Below are 15,402 nucleotides of genomic sequence, written 5' to 3'. Positions count from 1 at the left end.
AAGTTATGTCAGCAGTTCCTCCACCAACATAGCCCTGCCTACACCAGCACTTAAGCTAGTATTATTTTGTTGCTCAACTGAGTGGATTAGTCACACCCTGAGCAATATAAATTACACCAAAGTAATGTGTAGTGTAAATAAGTTCTCAGAGTGACACATTTGCCAATTTTTTTTGACGTATTGCTGAAGATATCACACGATATAACCTTTAATTAAAGAGCAGGAGTGGCCTGAGGCCAGCTGCGGCAGCTGGCGCCCCAGGCAGAAGGCACAATCGGCACCCCCCCTGCACGGCCGTCAATGGCCATGACATAATCACGGGGCACCCCGTGACATCACCATCAGGCGCCCAGGCTGGCAGCGCCCTGGGCAACTGCCTAGTTTGCCTAGCCTCACGGGCCGCTCTGTTAAAGAGTAATTTGACTCCTGGAGACTCCAGGACAGTCCTGGAGGGCTGACAATACTGGTTAAATACAAGATGGAAAAGATTTTAGCATAAATAGTTGGCACATTTCAAGGGACTGTTCTATGTGAAGTGGCCATTTAACACTCCTCCAGTGATAGGCTGGGGAGGGGGGAAACCAGCTGGGTTGGGAGCAATGAGTGGGTTATTGTTGTAATAAGCCCTTTGGGTAGGTCTACACTTGCACCCTCTGTCGAGAGAGGGATGCAAATGAAGACATTTGAAATTGCAAATGAAGCCAGGATTTAAATATCCCATGCTTCATTTGCATATTCGCATTATGGTGCTATTTCAAAATAGCACTATTTGGAAATAACAGATGCTGTTAAGATGTGGTTATTTTGAAAGAAAACCCTTCTCTCAAAATAACCCTTATTCCTCATACAATGAGGTTTACCAGTTATTTCGAGAGAAGGGTTTTCTTTCAAAATAAGCACGTCTTCATAGCATCTGTTATTTTGAAATAGCGCCATAATGCGACTATGCAACTGAAGCATGGGATATTTAAATCCCGGCTTTATTTGCAATTTCAAATGTCTTCATTTGCATCCCTCTCTCGAAAAAGGGTGCAAGTGTAGACATACCCTAAATCTAGTGTCTCTGTTCAGTCTATGATTTTTAGTATCTAGCAAAGTTATGCATTTAAGAGCTCAGGGCCATCTTTTGCAAATTGCTTTGAAGATAAAAACTGAGAGCTTGTGTATAGAGTGAAAAGTGTTCACCCACAGGTGATGTGGTGTTTTTGTCAGTTTTCTGTGCAAGTTCATTGGAGAGGATAGTGGTTGTCTGGTTTCACCCACAGTTGCTATTGGGATATTTAGTGCACTGGATGAGGTATACTACATATTATGATAGGCATGTTTGGGACCCATGGAGCCTGACAGAAATGTTGTGTGGGGTGTTTATTATTGTAATAGTGGAGATATATCTGCAGATCTTCTGTCTGTTGTTCTGTGCCTCTTTCAATTGGCATGTTCTGGTTGGTGGGCAGCTTGCTACTGAGACCTTGTCTACACTGGCATGTGTGATCACCAAAAACTTTTGGAAACAAAAAACAGGGAGAATGTTTACACTGCAATGTGACTTTGCTTGGGGAAAACACGCAGTTTTGGCGACAAAAACACGTCCACCCCTACAAGAGACTTTTGTCTTTTCCCCTACCTTTATTGTTGAAAAGAGCCCGTGTGGACTCTGTTTTGTTGAGAGAACTGACTTCTGCAAGTATCCTACAAGGACTGCCTTTATGGCATTGCTCAGTGTTTTGTGATCTCTGCTTCCCTGCAGGCATGTGTCCCTCCTCTTTCAAAGCTTCAGGAAGTATCTGACAGCTGAGTGAGCTGCTTTCTTTGAGGAGCAGACAAAGAACAAATCATTGAAGTGCTTCTCTACTGCCTGACACTAGGAACACAGTGGCAGGAAGACTGCTGCTGCAGGGGGAGGTCTGGAGAGATTGCTGCTGCTTTAATATTCCTCAGCTCTGAGAGCTCACAGAGCTAGAAGGGAATCCCAAGTAGTGCAGGGATGAGCTGTGCTTTCCCACAACGTTGCACTGTGGGATGCTTATCCACATTGCTTTGCTCTATCTGTAGATAGGATGCTAGCAATGGGGGCCATGAATTGTCGAGAATGGGAGGCTGAAATACGGGGTTGACTGTTTTTCACTTTTGGTGACTTTTGCTCCATAGCAATCTCTCCCCAGCTTCTTCCCTGCCTTTCCCCCCCAGCCCTCCGTCTCTATGACTGGAGGGATGTTAATGGTCCATTTCACTTGCAACAGGACTTAAAAATGTGTTAACTAATTATGATGAATGATCAAGAAGTCTCATAATACATCAATAGCTTTCTGCTATAAGAGAAGCAACAATCAAAATAGACAAAATTTCAGTCTGGGAAGGTGATATAGGCACATGTAAGTAAAAAATTTAATTGCCACCATAAGAGATTGAATAAACTAGAAATTTTTAAAGGTGATATATTGCCAGAACCAGTGCTTCTAAGAACTGAACTGTAGAGCGCCATCATCTGAAACTTGAATCATAATGTTTCTGAAGTTTTAGGGAAGTTTGAATAACCTTAAATAAAAAAACTATTTTTTAAAATTTTTACCTATTCTTGGGTTCCAGATTCTAACCAGTGTACCAAGTGACAAAATGCCACAAAAGAGCTAATTCTCATGGTATTTCTGGCTGCTAGCAATCAGGAAATACCACAGATTGCACAAGAGCTTATTCTTACAACATTTGCAGACTGAATCTGCATAGAAAAGAATTCAAGCTTTTTTGATTATTAACCAAGTCCAAACAGTTGGGGGTCACCCAGCATCAGTTAAAGTTACAGTAGATCAGTTTCCTCTTGTTAATAGCATAATAAAGAGGAGAGGAAGTACATCTAATGGTTAAACCCCAAGACTGAGAGTCAAAGTCTAGATTCTACTCCCTGTTCTATCACTGACTTGCTGTATAATCTTGTGGAAGTCATTAATTAAAACACATTAAGCCATGCTTCATCTGTAAAATTGGGATCATGATACTTGCCCACCTCTTAGGAGTGTTGTGAGCTGAAATACATTAATGTCTGACTGTGGAGTACTTTGTGCTCATTGGGCTTTAGAAGTGTTTGGTGGTGAAAATCAATGCAGAAACAAACAAATTTATTTAGTTGGGATGCTGATGATGGAAACCATGGAAACCTTGCATTTGGTGTTTGTTATTATTACTTCAAGAAAGGAGATATGGCAGCACTCCCTGCACCGTAAATTCCACCTCCACAAGAATTTCATTTTTACCAAGATCATTACAATAAACAATTTTTATAGAGAAGTTAAACTAAACTTCCTCATCAAGCCTTACTTATAAATAAGAAAAGAGCTATTAACGTTAAAGCTAAAATTCCACCTAGCATTTCTGAGAGCGCAATACAGGAGTGCTAATCACAAAAGTAACCACAAGGTGGAGGCATTACAATACTTTATAGGAAGCCAAATCATATTGCTTCATACTGTTTCTTGCCCATTATTTTAAAATATTTTGACTTATGCTGCCTCTAGCACAACAAATCAGGAATGAAAAACAAAAGCCGAAAACAAACCCCTGAAAGCAAAATTTCCTGTCAGATGATTTCTAAAAAAGTACCTTGTTAACTGTTTTTCAAATTATTGACTTTATGCTATTTGTCAATTAAGAGCTAGACTGAGAATCAGGTTTATTTGTGCACACCTGGGAGTAAAGGGACTTTAACATCCCCTGTGGGACTGCATTGGGCCTCTCTAGACGGAGTGCAGACATGGAGGAGGCAGAGAGTATGGGCTGTCTAGCCAATACTCAACACTAAACAAGTGGACAGCGCAGCAAGTGGAGCTGACTAAACTGGAGGATGGGAATATGCTGAATTTGGTAATGGACTAATAAGAATGCTCCCCACCCCACTCAAAACAGGCATGCCACAGAAATTGAGATTTCTTCCTTCCTCTGATGATGTCCAGCTAGAGTCTGCAAAGTCCATATACATTTCCATAGACAATAAGAACACACACATGGAACAGAGGGTCTTTTTTCCCCATCATCCTAGGCTTAGCCACAGTAATATTTAGCAGCAGTGAGTTCCACAGCCAAATGAAACATGGAAAAAAGTATTTCCTGTGGTTAGTAGCACATGGAGGAAACCAAATCAGTGCCTATAACCATGAGTGACTAACATGTGTGTGAAAGTTTCATGTAAGTGGCAGGAAGTGACTTTGTTCCACAGAAAATTCCATTACATTGAAAATTGTTTTCATTGCAATTTGGAAAAAAACCCCAAAGAATTATGAAGTTTTCCCCAAAAAGGAAGCCAACAAATTTAAAATATGTTCTACTTAACAGTTCTCCATTCCGTTTTGACTTTGCCCTTTTCAGTTACTTATAAAAGTAATTTATAATATTAATTTCCAAATCAATGTGTCTATCAAAATGCTTTATAATAGTGCTTTTAGAAAGATTTTGCTCTGTAGAGACATTCCTGCTAAAAGTTTTAGTTCTGATGAAATGGCATTTTCCAGCAAAAAAATTATTCCATTAGAACAAATTCTAGTGATGGTCAATGACAGAATCTGAGTTCTCCCCTTCAACAGACCTGGAGAATTCAGACTCCATCAGTACCTGCCGCAATCTTTGCTCTCTTTTGGAGTACTTTACAAGTAATTTCTCCAGCTTTTCCACATAGGAGATATAGCTATAACACTGGTTACAATTCTGAAAAATATGTTGCACAATGAACAAGTTCAGGGCAGGTCTTCACTCACCACACCGGAGATCGACCTTTTGGCTTTTGATTTAGCGGGTCTAGTTAAGACCCATAAAATTGAATGCCAAGGGCAGCTCTGGCAAGCGCCTGCACTCTTCGCAGTCACAAGGAGTAAGGGAACCCAACAGGAGAGTTTGCTCCCTTCAGCCACCCACTGTGGGGATGTTACCAAGCTCAACTTAAGATAAGGCAACTCCAACTACATATTCTATGTACCTGGAATTGCATACCTTAAACCGACCTTCCAAGTCTCATGTAGACTCAGGCTATTTAGTTTGCCAGAGAGGAACCAAGGGACCCTGCCACACATACGGGCTGGGAGCAGAAGACGACTAGGTCCATACTCAGCATGCAAACTAGCACACCACAGTCAGTGTGCCTGGGCAGTAATCCATACCAAGTTCAGGGCAAGGACTAAGGGGGAACCAGGAAGCAAAAGGAAGAGGCAGACTGTACAGGCAGTCCCCGAGTTACGCGGATCTGACTTATGTCGGATCCGCAGTTACGAACGGGGCTGTCTCTCTGGTCTCCAGCAGACCAGGGAGAGGAAGCAAAGTGGCGGAGCCCGCATGCTCCTTGGCTTTGCTCTGCTTTGCTCCCTGTCTCCCTGGTCTGCAGACCAGGGGGACGGGGAGCAAAGCGGCAGAACACGCGGGCAGCGGGCAGGGAGAGGAAGCAAAGCGGCTGCCCGCATGCTCCTTGGCTTTGCTCTGCTTTGCTCCCTGTCTCCCTGGCCTGCAGACCAGGGGGACGGGGAGCAAAGCGGCAGAACACGCGGGCAGCGGACAGCCCAGACGCGTCTGGGCTGTCCGCTGCCCGCGTGCTCCGCGGCTTTGCTCCGCTTTGCTCCCCTTTTCCCTGGCCTGCAGACCAGGGAGACGGGGAGCAAAGCCAAGGAGCATGCGGGCAGCAGGACAGCCACAGCGTGTCTGGGCTGTCCCGCTGCCCCCGTGCTCCGTGGCTTTGCTCCGGACGCCTGTGGTACAGCAGCTGGGGCGCTGCCGGTTGGTCCCGTAGCGCCGCTCTGGGCGCTACTGGACCAACCCGGCAGCACCCCAGCTGCTCTGCCCCAGGTGTCCCCAAGTCAGCCGCTGCTGAAACTGACTAGCGGCTGACTCCAGGAAGCCCCTGCCCCAGGCTTCCTGGAATCAGCCGCTGAGCAGTTTCAGCAGCAGCTGACTTGGGGATGCCTGGGGTTCTTAAGTTGAATCTGTATGTAAGTCAGAACTGGCGTTCAGATTCAGCCGCTGTTGAAACTGATCAGTTTCAGCAGTGGCTGAATCTGGACGCCAGTTCCAACTTCCATACGGATTCAATTTAAGAACAAACCTACAGTCTCTATCTTGTACGTAACCCGGGGACTGCCTGTATTCAACTTAGTCTGGTTTCCAAACATAATACAACTACATAGTGCCTCTTGCTCAGGGTTTATGGCAGACACACAACTGAGCTATTTGGAAACACCTCACCTCAACAATATAAATTCCCTCTTACCTCCTATACCACCCCACTCCACCCCAATGATCCCCTCCTTTTCTCTTATGGGAAATGCTAATTTCCCTACTGCTTCATTCCCTAACACCCCCCTCCACTTCCATCCCACCCCCACACACATCATTCCTCCCTAGCTCTGTCCTGTATCCATTTCCCAAGCAAGGGAAACAGCAGTTAAAGCTGACATGCTGCTAGATAGGAAAGAGGCAGGATTCTTACCCAGCTAGCTCTGCTTCCCCCATAACTGGCCAGGTTCCTTCCACTGCCGTGTTCTTGGACTCTCCAAGCCAATAAGGAGGAGCTCAGGCACAACCGGGAGGAAGCCAAACCAAATGCAGTGTGTTTTGATAAGGAAGAAGGAAGTTAAAGAAGTTTTAGAAAGACAAAGACAGTTATGCTTCTCCCTAAAACATATTGCAAAACTAAACAACTTATTCCTAAAAGCCATCTACATACTTGTTACATACTTGTTAATGGGAACTGAAGGTTTACATACAGTCATAACTTCTATTAGCCTCATTCCTGAAATCAGCAAACATTATCTCTGCAGCTCATTTCATATTACAGAAAAATTACACAATAGGGATTAGATCTAATATGTTCCTGTATCTCACATGTTGCTTTTGTTTTATCTGGTCTTCTAATTATGTATTAGTTTTTCAGCCAATAATAGGGATATGTGCTGTTTACCTCAAGCAGAGCTTGTTCCCATATAATATTTCAAAACATCTTGTTTTAAAGGCAGTCTTTACCACAAATATATTATATTGCTTACTATTAACCAAGAAGCACTTGTCTATAAGATCTCTATAACAAATACTGAATTTGCACTTAAAAAAAAAAAAAACTGTTGGATTCTCATTTTTCCAGTCTAGTCTTTCGGTCTAGGTTTTTAAACTTCAGAAACTGGTGTGTGACAGTCAAGGCAATTAGCCAGAACCCACTATTTTGTACTGCCTTGTAGAATTCAGGAATTGTCTGTAAAGCTCCCCTCACTGTCCATCAGCCTGTGCACACTTTATAAAGTGAGCACTACTGTGTCAGGCTGAAAGTCCAATTTTTGTAAATATAGCAGTTATTGATTTTTCTTTATAATCAGAGGAAATTAACTGCAGAAAGTTTAAAGTTTGCAATGGAGCTAAGGATCTAAAGTTAATGGTCCCCCCTCACAAAAAAATTGAAAGTGACTAAAATTCTAAAACTACCTCACATTTAAGGGTCCATAACTTAAAATCAGAGCTGCTTGGGGATTTTCTGACAGGAGTATGCCCCTCCCCAGAAAACACTGACTGAATGAAAGCAAAAATTTTATAGAAACTTATTGATTGATACAATTACAGTTTTTTGGGGGGTGGGAGAGAAAGTATTTTCATAAAGTTCAAACATTTTGATTTTTTTCATTTCAAAATAGCTTCATTTAGACATTTTATTTATAAATTAGGTTTTTTAAAAGTCAAAATTGCACTGAAACCTTTTTATTTCATAGAAATCAAAATACTGAGTCCCCACCCCCCAATTTTGTTTTCTTTCCTTTTTTGCTTGTTTACACTCAGTTCTGAAACAAAGTTTCAAACTTATAGAATTCCCTGTGAAATTCCCACAGTGCCTACTTAAAATGATTTGATCAAAAAATCTTCCATTAATATCTAGTCTACCCTCAAGTATTCACAATAGCTCCCCTTATTCTGATGAATAGGTGAAGTAAGACAGAGCTTATTTAATTGAGTTATGGTTGTAACCATAACTCAGAATAATTGGTCAATGACCCATAACTCAAACACAATATGATCAGTTTCTTGCACTATAGAGATTTTCTTCCCTTTCAGACTAAATCTAACTATGTGAGCACAAACCAATTTTGTTACCAAAAATTAAGAGGATGAAGAATAGAGCTGAAAATGAAAGTTGGTTGCAACTGTTTGAGACTATCCCTCTATAATGTGTTCAAAATATGGAAGGTGTACAGACGTTTGTTAGCTCATGAAGTAATTTTCCTATTGCTGAAAATGTCTTCTGCTCAAAATTATTTCAACTACAAAACAGAAATTATGTTAAAGTCCTAAAATAAATATATGAAATATGAAAAAAAGACTTGCATAAGTTTGGAGATGTGCAGTCTAGTGTTGTTGTGAGTGTTTCATTACTTACCAGAGTTGAAATTCAGTCCTGTGCAAAAAGCCAATAGCAATAACGGTCAATTTCACTCTAGAGACGTGATAATCTAGCCTAACAAGGAGAAAATGGAGAATTTATGAAGCCAACGAATCAAAGATGGAATAAGTTATAAAGCTAATTTTTCAGAAAGTCTCCATATTTGTATCTGTGTTTTTTCAAGTCAATTACTGTGGGTACTTAGTGCTATCAATTTTCTTCCATTTGTGTGCTCACAAACGCAGTTACACAATCAAGATCTCACTGAACATAAACATTCTATTGTGGAGATACACTTTTGCATACACAGAAGTTATGCTGATAGATATTGCTGGCACAATTGAGGAGGTCCACTGAAAATGTGCCTAGGTACATTTAGGAGGAAAACAAACCTTACAAGGCAGCAAATCCTTAACATTGACAAGATCCTCGACTGGTAGCACCTGCAGCTGCCAGCAGTAAGTCCACTAACAGAAGTGAACTGGGGGAGGAGGTAATTACTACTCTGAGGGACTACAGTTAGGTTTAACCAAACAATATAGTGCTCATGGGAAGCCTCAAACACAGACATAATCAAGTGTGGTTTTTAATACAAATTCATACATTTTTATAGGTGTTGAATTATCAAGCAGATAATATATGGCCAAACTCTGAATAAAGTACACAGAAGAAAGCATGACTGCAAGTGTAACACCACGAAGAACTGAAACTTTGCTGGGTCCCATCACTGAGTTAAGGAGTGTGAACCACCTCTAGAAAAGGATGTTTGAAATAGGAGTTGATTGCACAAAGTTCTGCTTTACTCCTGCAGATCTCTAAAAAATTGTCAAAACAATAAACTCAAATGGTTAACTGAGAAATGTACACAATAAGTAAAGTTGATATAGTACAGGCTGCACATAAATAAAACTGGCGCTAGCAGCAACACTTACCTTACAAAGAAATAAGAATGGGAACTGATGACTCATTGGATTTATAATAGGAGGATATGGAGCCTTTCACCTTTAAGTCTCTGGTTTGAACTCAGTTGAGTAATGATCCACCTTACCATCTGGTGGCTCAGTGGTTGCCTAAAGTGTCATGACGGTCCCTAACAAAACATGACCTGTATCACATGAAGCACTACTACAGCTAATACCTTTGTGAAAATCCTCAGCACATAAGAGACTGTCTTACCTATTGCCTTTAAAACAGGCATGTGCAATAATTTTTGAAAGGGCGGGCCAACTTCACAAATTTTGGAAGTGGTCACAGCCTGCCCTGGAAAGAGTAGGGTTAGGAGCTAGCCTTCCCTGAGCTTTGCTTGGCCTGGGGTTGGTTATTGCCCCCTGAGTTCCAGCCAATGGGAGGGGCAGGACCTCAAGCAGATGGGACAGTGCTGTGAGCTAGCCTTCTCTTAGAGTGGTCTGGAGTGGAGGCTTGGAATTCACATCAAATGGCTCTCAGTTCCTGGCCTCACTGCTAACCCGTTGCCTGGCAGCTGTGAGCCAGGAGCCCTTTCAATTGCTGCTATTTAAGGGTTCCTGGCTCATGGCTCCAGGTGGCTGAGAGGTAGCACATTAGCAACTAGCCCGGGAGCTGTGAGCCCTTTCAATTGCTTCTATTTAGGGCTCATGCCTTCCGGGACGTTGCCAGGCAGCATGGTAGCAGCCTTTCTGTAAGTGCAAGCCCTTTAAATAGAAACATTTGAAAGGACTCTCAGCTCCTGGCCTTGCCACTAACACGTGCTGGGAGCTGCTGATTAGGCGCGAGCAATGCACAAACCCTTAAACAGCAGGAGTTGAAAGGTCTTGTGCTTCCCCGGCAGCTCCTAGGCAACACGTTACTGGCATGGCTGGGAGCTGCCACAGGCCAGATGAAAATGCTAGGTGGGCTGGATCCAGTGCACTGATGGCCTCTTGCCCACACCTGCTTTAAAAGGTAGTCTTTCCAGCCCCAAGGACAAGGCACATTGGTTATCAATGTGAGGGAAGCCTTCCTGCTGCTGCTCTTGGTCTGTCAATAAAGAGAGAACAATAGTGTGCAGTGCTACCCATCTGGTTTTTATATAAGCACGTAACAAATGTTAAAAAAAAAAAAAAAAAGAGTGTAGTTAGAGGTAGTGTCTCCCTTATTCCTTCTCACTCATGTTCTCAGAAGAATCCAGGGGCCATTTCCTTTTCTGTTATAGAGCTGTTCTGTCCTTCAGTTATCCCTGCTTCCATACTTCCAATTTCTGGCCACCAGCCTCACGCCATTTCCCCACAGGTGTCTAAAGACATCTCAGAATCACAGAACACTAGAACTGGAAGGGACCTCGAGAGATCAAGTTGTCCAGTCATCTGGTTTCACAGCAGGACCAAACACCATCTAGATCATCACTGATAGATGTCTGTCTAACCTGCTCTTAAATGTATCCAGTAATGGAGATTCCACAAACACCCTAGGCAATGTATTCCACTGTTTAACCACCCTGACAGTTACAAAGTTTTTCCTAATGTTCAATCTAAACCTCCCTTGCTGCCATTTAAACCCATTGCTTCTTGTCCTATCATCAGAGGCCAAGGAGAACAATTTTGCTCCCTTCTTTGTGACACCCTTTTAGGTACTTGAAAACTGCTATCACATCCCCTCTCAGTCTTCTCTTTTCCAGACTAAACAAGCCCAATTCTTTCAGTCTTCCCTCATAGCTCATGTTCTCTAGACCTTTAATCATTTTTGTTGTTCTTCTCTAGACTTTCTCTGATTTCTCCACATCTTTCTTGAAATGTGGCACCCAAAACTGGATACAATTCTGCAATTGAGGCCTAATCATTGCAGATTAGAGAAGAAGAATGACTTCTCGAATCTTGCTCACAACACTCCTGTTAATGCATCCCAGAATCATGTTTGATTTTTTTGCAACAGTGTCACACTGTTGACTCATATTTAGCTTGCGGTCCGCTATGACCCCTAGATCCCTTTCTGCAGTACTCCTTCCTAGACAGTCGCTTCTCATTCTGTATGTGTGTAGGGAAGCCTGGACTGCCTTGCCTCGACAATAATGTTTGCCCTGAATACAGCAGAGATCCCTGAAAAACAGCTCAGGTCTGTCTCAAGTCTGGTGCATATAAGCACGCAGGGAAGGCTTGGGTTAAGGGAAGCTGTGAGAGTCAGGAATTATAGTTTTAGCAATACAGGCAGTCCCCGGGTTACGTACAAGATAGGGACTGTAGGTTTGTTCTTAAGTTGAATCTGTATGTAAGTCGGAACTGGCGTCCAGATTCAGACACTGCTGAAACTGACCGCCAGTTCTGACTTACATACAGAATCAACTTAAGAACCCCAGGCGTCCCCAAGTCAGCTGCTGCTGAAACTGATCAGCAGCTGATTCCAGGAAGCCCGGGGCAGAGCAACTCTGCCTGGGGCTTCCTGTAGTCAGCGCTGGTCAGTTTCAGCAGAAGCTGACTTGGGGACGCCTGGGGCAGAGCAGCTGGGGTGCTGCTGGGTTGCTCCAGTAGCGCCGCTCCTGGGTGCTACTGGACCAACCTAGCAGCACCCCATCTGCTCTGCCCCAGGTGTCCTGATTCAGCCGCTGCTGAAACTGACCAGCAGCGGCTGAATCAGGACCTGGGGCAGAGCAGCTGGGGTGCTGCCGGGTTGGTCCAGTAGTGCCCAGAGCGGGCGCTGCAGGACCAATCGGCAGCGCCCCAGCTGCTCTGCCCCAGAGTCCAAAACAAAAGCCTGGTCTGCTGGGGGGGGGGGGGAGCACACTAGCTGCCCCCCCCCCCCCCAGCAGACCAGGGACATGGGGAGCAGAGCCTCTGAGGCTTTGCTCTGGCAAAGCCTCAGAGGGAGGGAACCCCGCCGCGGCTGCGGCTTCAGTCCGGGAGCCTGTGGTCTGCTGGGGACCGTCCCCAGCAGACCACAGGCTCCCGGACTGAAGCCGCAGCCGCGGGGGGGTCCCGCGCCTCTGAGGCTTTGCTCTGGCAAAGCCTCAAGCGCAGGAACCCGCCCGGTGCCCCTGGTCTGCTGGAGACGGTCTCCAGCAGACCAGGGGCACCGGAGCAGCTTACGAACAGGGCTTTCTCGCCCCGACTTCCGGGGCGAGAAAGCCCCGTTCGTAAGTGCGGATCCGACATAAGTCGGATCCGCGTAAGTCGGGGACTGCCTGTACCCTGTGTGGCAGAATGTACTCCAAATATGAGCATAATACATGCCTTATACAGTACGTAATTACCAATATGTAATAGATTGGTAGATATGGATTAGAACTACCAAGTCAAGTATAACTATAGGTGTAGAAAACCAATTATAATTGGTGGAAGGGATGGGGTAAGGTGTCACCACTACCTTACTCACTGCAATTAAGAAGTTGGTGCCTGTTCCTACCAGCAAATGCATTGTGGACACCTCTATGCGTGGGGAAAGAAAGAGGCCACCACCTTCCATCTGACAATTGTACGTTGCTAATGGTGGAACTGTGTGAGATTTATAGAAATACATACATGTATGCTTAAATCTGTAAAGTTAAATATCTTGTGCACTGTCCTAGGTGTAGGCGTTGTTATATTGTCTGTGCTACCTATCTCATTCATTGGAATGGATTTATATGACTCCATATTTCTTTCCTTTACTTTTCTGTGTATAATAAAGTTAGAGATATAGTTTATCTTTGGTGTTTACTGGCTCCTCTCATATCGAATATACCGAACACACAACAACGTGTGAAATGGATTCTTCCTTCCTAAGTGGAGTACTTTGCCTTTGTCCTTATTAAACGTCATCCTATTTACTCAGACCATTTCTCTAGATGATTTTGATTTATGACCCTATCCTCCAAAGCAGGTGCAACCCCTCCCAGATGGGTATCATCTGTACACTTAAGCATACTCTCTCTGTCATCATCTAAATCATTGGATGAAGATATTGAACAGAACTGGTTCCAAAACAGATCCCTGTGGAACCCCACTTGTTATGTCCTTCCAGCATGATTGTGAACCATGGATAACTACTCTGAGAACAGTTCACTAGCCAGTTATGCACCAGTTATGCACCCATCTTATAGTAGCCCCATCTAAGTTGTATTTACCTAGTCTGTTGATAAGAAGCCTTACTAAAGGCTAGGTATACCGCTTCTCCCTTATCCATAAGGCTTGTTATCCTATCAAAGAAAGCTATCAGACTGGTTTGAAATGTTTTGTTCTTTACAAACCCATGCTGGCTGTTACCTATCACTTAATCTGCAAACATCCAGAAGTAAATAAATTACTTAATTACTTGCGCCATCATCTTCCAGGGCACAGAAGTTAAACTAACTGGTCTGTTTCAAAGATGATAGCTAAAGCAGGAGTGGTCAATGGTTTTTGACGGGGGGGGGGGGCACTCCAAGATTTTGGAAAGTGGTCAAGGGCCACATTCTTCCAGGATATTAATGGAGGAGAAGTGGGGTCTGGGATGGAGGTTGGGTGCATAAGGGAGCTTGGGGGTAAGGGATTGGGGTACAGGAGGGAGTTGGGATGAAGCAGGTGGTTGTGACCTAGGGCAGGGCACTGGAGTGCAGAAGTTTGGGATGTGACCTAAGGTAGGAGGGGATTGTGATCTGGGGCAGGAGATTGGGATGCCAGATCTGGGAGGGGGTATGGGTGTAAGAAGGGGGACAGATGGTTTGGGTATGTTGAGTGTGGGGGCAGGAGGGGCAGAGAGTAGGGGCAGGAAAGACTTACTTGCCAGCTGCCAAACTAGCCTGCCTGGAGAGCTTAAAATGTTTCTCAGCCAGCAAGCCAGCCTGGCCATGTGCTTCATGAATAACTGAGCCGAGCAGAGGGGGCCTGATTCTTCTTGGCTGCCTGTTAGTCCAACAAGCAGCTCTCATTTCTTCCAGAAACTGGCTAATGGGAATGTGCTGGGCAGGGTGGCTCCTAAAACTTCCCCTAAGGAACAAATCTCCACCTCAACAGAACAGTTTGCATAAATTCACTGTACACTGGGAAGCTTCTTAGTGGATGGGGAACAACAATCTATCTCTTTCCATGCTGGCTGAGAAGAGCTAACATGGGAGCTTCGTAGCTGCAGCTATCACCTTAGGCAGTCTATATCAAAAGCTACTCCCACATTCCTCTCCCCACTCACAGGAAGGAAAAACCAATGAGTCTGTGCCGTCATGGAGTTGTTATATTCAATCTGCTCTAAACTTGTCCCCAACCTGCTCTCCAGGCAGCTCATCCCCATGCAGTGATGGTTTGCAACACACTCATAATGCAGATGCTCTATACATGAACCTTAAATCCTGCCACTTAGTCCTAACTGTTGCTTTGATTTCACCCTGAAAATTACTTTAATTTTTGCTCAATATTAACCCTGTTATAGTATAAAATCGGGACTGGAATGCAGCTTTGTTATGAACAATTACATACCTACTACTATACCACTCTTAGCTAACTCCCTACTAGTCAGGTTGAAATCTACATTTTATCAGATGCAGAAATGAGCAATAGAGGAGTTTAACTTCCCACACACTAGACTGAAAAGTTAACCTTAAATATCAAAGAAATGTATGCTTCCTAACTATAAGAGCTTTGGATGGGAATAGCAATGGAGAGAAAACTGAACGAAACAAAATGATCCTTCTGAAATACATCATCTGGCATTTTCCTACTGAAGACATAACATTGTCTTTCATCTAGAGCTGGCCATGATTAGCAAACTTTGGTAAGGTCAAGAAAGAGCAAATGTGAATCTCTAAAATTTGTGTTCTTTAATAAACCAATTCATCTAATGTGTTCTCTGGGCAGTGAGAACATTATCTTTTTATTTTAAACAAACATTATCCTGAACAACCTCATATTTTATTCTCAAAACAGACTTCATAATGGATGCCAATTAACCATATGGTATATTAGAGCTAACATAAGCCCTTTGTTAAATTCAGAACCTTATTTTGCATCACTAAAATCTTACCTTTTCCCCTTTGCTCTGGTACACACACAAGGGCTCTGAGGCTATGCCAAGAAAATCACCACCTACCCATGAAGGTCATAAAGAAAAATGTTTGA

General features: G+C 43.6%; 1 long non-coding RNA gene across 1 annotated transcript in view; it reads right to left on the bottom strand.

Moving 5' to 3' along the window:
• The window catches only part of LOC149525186 (uncharacterized), a 259,587-nt gene that overhangs the window by 195,307 nt on the left and 48,878 nt on the right, over nt 1–15,402 (bottom strand). Inside the window, exon 3 of the long non-coding RNA XR_016349269.1 lies at nt 8,387–8,464. This is a non-coding gene — a long non-coding RNA (uncharacterized LOC149525186). The remainder of the gene's footprint in view (nt 1–8,386; nt 8,465–15,402) is intronic.

Source organism: Pelodiscus sinensis, chromosome 3 (assembly GCF_052426305.1).
Source record: "Pelodiscus sinensis isolate ZL-2025 chromosome 3, ASM5242630v1, whole genome shotgun sequence".
Lineage (NCBI taxonomy): Eukaryota > Metazoa > Chordata > Testudines > Trionychidae > Pelodiscus > Pelodiscus sinensis.
The sequence above is the reverse complement of the archived record's forward strand: the minus strand, read 5'-3'. Positions and strand labels throughout refer to the sequence as shown.